At 40.8% G+C, this 7,097-nt stretch overlaps 1 long non-coding RNA gene across 4 annotated transcripts; it reads left to right on the top strand.

Moving 5' to 3' along the window:
- Positions 1-822: 822 nt before the first annotated feature.
- LOC123448600 lies at positions 823-5,247 on the top strand. 4 transcript variants are annotated; one of them, XR_006631852.1, is made up of 3 exons: positions 964-2,221; positions 2,627-4,904; positions 5,011-5,247. It is a non-coding gene; the product is annotated as an uncharacterized LOC123448600 (long non-coding RNA). The 4 variants fall into 4 exon arrangements; XR_006631851.1 differs by having other exon boundaries at positions 965-2,124; XR_006631853.1 differs by having other exon boundaries at positions 970-3,805; positions 4,152-4,904.
- The last annotated feature ends 1,850 nt before the right edge of the window (positions 5,248-7,097 follow it).

Genomic DNA, 7,097 nt, shown 5'->3' with positions numbered 1-7,097 from the left:
AGGATAATACATAAACAACAGTGTGCATGCCGTGAGAACATGTTATTGACCCCACATGCAACAGTTGGCATCCGCTTGGAAATGTAGCTTCCTCTTTTTTCTCCTTCTCATGGTGATACCTTAAAAAATATGAGAGACTCAATTGAAATCAAAATAAATAACTAAGCATCTGATTAAACAAGTAGAATTTTAGTATCAATTGTATAATTCTAGAAGAAGAAAAGCCAGCACCGATAGAAATTGCATGAAAAAGAGCAATTGCAAATAAAGCAAGCCCGTAGTATGTATGGACGACTAGGAGCCCTTTCATTGACAGTGACAGATGAAATCAAATGACAACTGTTAAATGTCTGTCGCGATGAAAACAGTACTAGACTATAAAATTGATACAAATATCTGTAGCACAACCAACTAAGAAAAAGATCGCTGGAGTCAGGTTCGAGATCACCCCATGCGTTAAGCACATGAAGAAAAAGAGTACTACCTCCCTCACACGCATTGATGCAAAGTAGCTAGTACTCCCTCCGTTTTTAAATATAAGTCCTTTTAGGGATTTCATTAGAAAACTACATACGAAACAAAATGGGTGAATCTACATACTGAAATATGTTTGCATTTGTATGTAGTTTCCTAGTAAAACCTCTAAAAGACTTATATTTAGAAACGGAAGGAGTAGGAAATAGATGAATGGATGAATGAACCCCGAACCATTTCTCATGGGTATCTCTACTATTAAAGGGGATCTGTCGTCGTCGTGATGGTTCCACCTGGTGCGATCCCCCTCCCAACGCTAACGCTGGCTATCCTCCCACCCACGTTCCACCATCGATTTTTATTCAACCCTCCAAAAACCAATCGGTTTAATTAAAAAAATCTCTTTCTCCCCTCCTGCCAACCCACGGAGAAAAGAAATCGCAAGGGAAAAACCAGGTTCGAGGTTAGCGCAAAAAACAAAACAGGCATGTTCTCCACCTCATCCCAGAAAGACGAACCGCCCGCATCCCCTCCCCCACGACCACCCACCGAACGCCTCCCTGTCCATCGGATGCCGCTCTCGCCGACGACCACCCGACGCCTTCCCCTAACACCTCCTTCCCCACCTGACAACTCCCTCTCCCGCGACCACCTTGCGCATCCCTCTCCAGAGGACGACCCTCTCTCCGGCGGATGGCCCCCTCTCTAGAGGACGACCCTCTCTCTGGCGGATGGCCCCCCTCTCCGGTGGACGCCCCCTCTCCTACAGCCACGGCCACCCTGCACCTCCCTCTCCAACGGATGGCCTCCTCACGGGCTCCTCCCTCTAACCCCATCAATTTTGTGCCTCCCATCCGTGGATCTTTCGTCATTCCCGCGAGCGGCCATGGTCGGGATGGCTTGACCATAGACCAATGCGACGACGGTGAGGGGGTCGTGGTGGTCTGAGCCATGGCGGTAGAGACGGCGACGGTGGTCAAGGTGGAGAAGCGGTACGCGAGCTATAGCAATGGAGGCAGCGACGGTACCAGGGAGGAGGAGAAGAGGTGCGCGAGGTACAGTAGTGGAGGCGGTGCCAGAGGTCGAGGAGGAGGGGCAGTGGCAAGCTTTCGGCGGGGTATGTCGGGTGCTCGCTGGAATCCCTAACCAGTGGAAGCGACTGAAGAACCACACCATGCACGTGACTGTATCAACGCCTCCAACCCCTACCATGACTGCTCTCAGCGATGTGTTAAGAAGATTTCCGATGCCAAATCGGGTATCACCCTGTCTCTTCATTTGTAATTTCGAAAACAATCAGAGATGTAACGCCTCCAATCGTCTATTTGGTTGACTTCCTATTTGTGTCAGGGCGTTAAATTAATTCATCTGTTGTTGGGTAGTTTAGGATATTTAGTTCCTAATGTTTGATGTGGTGGTGCCTACCAGAACGAAGCTAGGACCAGCTGGCGATGGTTGCAGGGCACAAGAGGATGAAGCCTCATGGTGAAAGCAGAGACTTATGTAAGGAAAAGTGATTGGACTACAGGAAAAAAGAAGATTGGGAGACTCTTGATTCAGATGGTCTTGATATGTCCAAAACTTACATGATTGTGGCAGAGGCAAAATAGAAGAAGTGGGGGAAGGAACACACACCACATGCGTGGGATAGTGAGCTCATCTCCTAACTTCATTTATTTCATTTTATCAGTGTGGTGATGTCCTACAGCCATAGTGAAATATCTCCAAATCCATACTCCTTAAATTGGTATGTAGCTGTTGTGTTATCTTATGCCCAGCTGGTTGTGCATATTTGAACATAACTTCAACTTGGTATGTTGATGTACATGATAATCACCCAACATTTATGTTCCAGCTCATTTTTTTACTTAGATTGACTTCGGGGTCATCTCAGAGCTATGTTTTGTTGATCTTTGAGGCTGTGGAACTTTACAGTTATTAACTGATTGCAAACTTTATCCAATGACTTTGTCAACTCTCTTCTTTTACCCTCTGAATTCTGAAAGAAGCTCTTCTCTTTTATATACATATTGGAAAGTTGTGCTGAATTTTTCCTTTTTCTTAATGTTGAAGTTGGCTTTACCAAGCATGCATGAGAATTAATTTTTTGTCTGAATTCTCTTCATGTATCATCACTATTTAAAATTGGCAGGAGGATAAGATGATGGGGATGGAGATGCTTTCCCACGGATTATGATGGCCGGTGAGAGGAGATGGATGGATGGATGGAGTAGCTAGGTGAGGCTATCCCTGTTGAGATAAGGATTTATTTGTTTGTGGATTAGACCATCTCTATGTGCCATGTCATCTGCCGGTCACACTGCCGTGTGGGCCCATGCATGCACCAAGGTCCCCAAGGATCTATTTTACTACTACGATATATGTGTTTCATACTATATCTGTATGTATACACAGGATTTGTTAGTTATTAGGGCCCTGATGTGCAGATTTATTTTCTTTTGGGGGTTGAGGGGTAGTGATGTGCAGATCTAGCTAGCTATACGGCTGAAATTGATAATTGTAGAATGCAATCAGTGAGCCTGTATAATAGGAGTATAATGTTATCTTAAAGTTTTAGTACTTTGCAAGCCTGGATCATTGACTTCATGTCATGCCAATCAACATCTCGCATACATATAGTCTACTCTGGTGTAGTAATTAATAGTAGAATGTAGTAATTGTCTATGACTGACTTGAGTGTCCATACGCGTCCCACCGGTGTGACATTTTTTCAGTTGAATTCATGGAGGTTGGGAAATGTCGGTACCAAAAATAAGGCTGGTCACAATAAAAGTATTATAGGTGGTATCATACACATCACCTAGGCGTTTTTTGCTTATGTATCACGAAATTAAATGAGGAAACAGAGGATTATGTATCACGATATGATACAGTATCATATAGCTCTATATAATATCGTGTTAGAAGGTTAGAGTTTTGCTTGTTTGTAATAGTATTAAATAACAGATACTGTGAGTGCTGAGTTACATGATTTACATTGGGAAAAATAAACTTCTGCAAGGGGAAGTTAGACACAAGAAAAACTGAAATAGTTCTGATGACGAACTAAAAACGCTGCCAAATGAGATGGAAGAGAAACACCAGGACAAGCAACAACTTCGCCGAGACATACATCCTTTGCCGGATCGCACTCGGGCTGCCCTCCAGCAGGTCCACGATGTAGATGAACTCGTGATCGGGCTGACAACAGTCACGAACATGTCCTCTGCTCAGCCTCCCATGCAGACATGATCTCAAGCCCCACATCCATGGCACGAGTCTTTAGGATTGTCATGCATCAGAAAATGACATGAAGAAAATATGTGTGCATGTGAGTTAAATGATTCAGATCCAGTCTTTTTTTGCACCCCTCCATAGTTCTCTTTGTGAATTTTCAGTTTTAGCTTTGTTGCCACATGGCTGCAATCAACCGTGATAGCAGAAGCTATCTAGATCCATGCATTTCAATTGAAGAATTGGTGCTTTGCATTTCAGTTTTTGAACATTGTTGTGAGTATATATGCATCCTACTTTACCTACCAGTTCATGCTGCATAGTGATGTTTGCCTAGAAATTCTGGCAAATAAACCTTAATGGCTTATTTGAATTTTATAATACTTAATTTTTAATACACATCTGAACAAATCTATTGTGGTATGACTTATGAGGTTTCACAGGATAACTCTAGCAATCTGTGAAAATTCATGCAAAATAAGAAGGTATGTTTTCCACGAAACCCACATCTAAATGCGGACTGCATGTTTATTCCTTGTTGTATGTACGTCTACCTACTGCTAAAATCCTGAGCCATTTGACTAGATATTACAATTATATATAGATGCGTGTGCGTTGTCATATCTTGTTGAACACATTACTAAGTATGTGCATGTGGGTTGCCATATCAAACACATTGTTGTCACATACGGTTGGTTAAGTGTTCTTTTTTTCACTCTTCAGTCCAGCACACTGTACGTGTGTTGTTCGTAGTTGTTCGTAATAATACAAAGAAGATGATCCAGCTGATTGTATAATTAGTAATTTAACTGGTGTATGTATGCTGCATTTAGTGGCATTAGTTAGGCACTCCAATGCCCTAAAGAACGACACTTCAATATGAATAGGTTTCAAAATTATACTTGAATTCAGAAATACACTTGGTGTTCAAGCTAAGTGGTTAAGAAACCCATAGATCACATGCGAAAGAAGCTAGGTACATATAATCTCCTTATGGTTCTTACTCTACTGCAGGATATGTAAGTATAATATGGTGCTTCACCTAAGCTATTTAAGCTTAGGATTTCTTGAAGAACAGTGCAACATGTCAAGGAGTGAAGAGAAAGCAGTGATCAACTGAGTAAACATAACTGCTTGAATGAAAGTTATCACATGAGATCAAGCACCGGTAATCAACAACCAGAATGTTTTCAGGAGTAAGAACCATTATCACGTTAAATAACTGAATTCAACGGTAGTATGTACATGCATCTTATCTGACTAGATCATTTTGCTATCTTCTGGGTGTGCTTATAAATCCAGATGATTTTTTCAGGATTTCATGTGCTTTCTACAGGCTTGTCTCTGGAATTTATATAATTCTTTTCTTGTTTCGAAGTGGTAGATCGATGTATGTGTGCGGGAAGCGTTGCAGGTACAAGTCGGATAATGTCAAAGTGAAAAACACATTTAGCCTTCTGTTTTAAAAATAATTATGCAGAACCAAGTTTTCTTCTTAATCATGTTATCCAAAGATATATATACAGAATTTTGGACTCATGTGTCTGTATTAGAGAAATTTACACACAAATAAGTGCGGTGTGTTACAAACTGGTTCTTTGTATCGTTGGGGAACGTCAATTTGTACTTTTTACAACTCTTGTTACCTGTACGGAAACATCAATCACCTGAAATCTGGAGCATTTTTAGAACAACTTTTCTAAGTATGATGCTTCAGAGAAAAGGAACACAAACTCTAGTAGGCTGATTGTGGACATATTCATGATCTGTCTTTTGCCACTTGAACTTTGTCTTCTGTAATATGTGGTTTTCTTCATTAGTACTATCTCTGTAAGATTGTAACATAATGTAAGATATTTTTGCAGTTCAACTTATAGAGGTAGTAACGATTAAAACGATGTAGGCAAGAGTTTAGAACTGCTCCTGCTTGAAAAGAACCTAGCTGATGTGGTGCTGATACGCTAAGCTGTTGGATATTGATAAATCAAAAAAGACTTCTAATGTTGATATGTATCAGGATGATGTTAGAAAATTATTGATTAATGAAAGTAGAGTAGGTTTGATATTGCTTTCTTAATATTTCGCCGATCCTATTCGTTCAGTAGATCCAGCTTTATTCGGTTAAAAAGAAGTGTGTGTGGCCGTCGTATCTGCTCGCCCCCTTCTTCATTCATCCATTTAGGTAAGAATGGATCCAGAAAAATGTCCGAGCATCAGGATTTATCCATGCATCTTTCTTTTCTTGTGATGTAAAAAAGACCGGTTCCTGTGGCAACGCACGGGCAATCAACTAGTGTATTGTAAAAACACATGGGCAACCTAGTTTGAAAGCAAACTAGATCATCATTATAAGAATATAATTAATGCGTACTCTTCTTGTTGCCTGCAATATGAAGTCTCCACTTGTTATGTTCATAATAGTAGTAAATAAAGTAGATTTTGATTGATCCAACCAAGAGCATAAACTTGAGGTCCTGCAACTGAATCTACCTACACCAGATCATTCACACTGAGTTTATGTCCATCACATAGTCTTACCCAGTATTAATCCACCATATCAAAAATTGGATCGGTTCGGACAATTCGATGCAAGAAAGATAAAATTGACGCAATTGGGGATATTCACAATCGAGACTGCTCCTATAGTCACAAAACTGGGTCACAAATCTTTATATATTTTAAAAAAGGGTCGCAAGTTGAGGAACTTGGACCGAAATCAAAATCTTCCTAACCTTGGGACGCGTATGAAGTTAGGGAAATTATTACTATCTACTGGCGGATCGCTCCTACGCGTCAACCGCTTCCATCGTTTACCACGTGTTTATTTTATTTTCTTAGAAATATCTTCATCTTATCCAGAAACAGGGCCACAGCTCGCACGGACATTGATTATGAAAAGGATACAAATTTCTGCAACAAGATCTTAGTTGCAGAATCATTCTACGGCAAGACCTTTGTTGTAAAATGTTTCTGCAAATTTTCTGACTTTTGTAAAGTTTCTGTAACAAGACTTTTGTTACAAAAATTTCTTTGACAAGATTGTTGCTGCAAGAAAAAATTGTAGCAAGACTATTGTTGTAATAAAAAAATCTGCAACTTGATCTATGTCGTAAAAAATTCTGCAACATGACTCATGTTTCCGCAACACAACCTATGTTGCAGTAGTACATGATGACGTTCGGTCACTCAATTCGTAAGATCCGACGACTTAGGAGGTGGCGAATCTTTTTAAAGAATCCGTCGGCTGACGCGTAGCAGCTCCCATGAAGTTAAGCAAACTTGGATCTCGAGATAGGGAATCTCGTTGCAGGTGGCTGGTAGCCTGGTAGTACTCACATACGAGAGGTAATCATCAAGTACTAGCAGGCTGCTAGTGAAGAGGGAGGTCG

The sequence above is a fragment of the Hordeum vulgare genome, chromosome 4H (assembly GCF_904849725.1).
Source record: "Hordeum vulgare subsp. vulgare chromosome 4H, MorexV3_pseudomolecules_assembly, whole genome shotgun sequence".
NCBI lineage: Eukaryota > Viridiplantae > Streptophyta > Magnoliopsida > Poales > Poaceae > Hordeum > Hordeum vulgare.
Note: the sequence above shows the minus strand (reverse complement) of the source record. Positions and strands in the feature narration are given on the sequence as shown.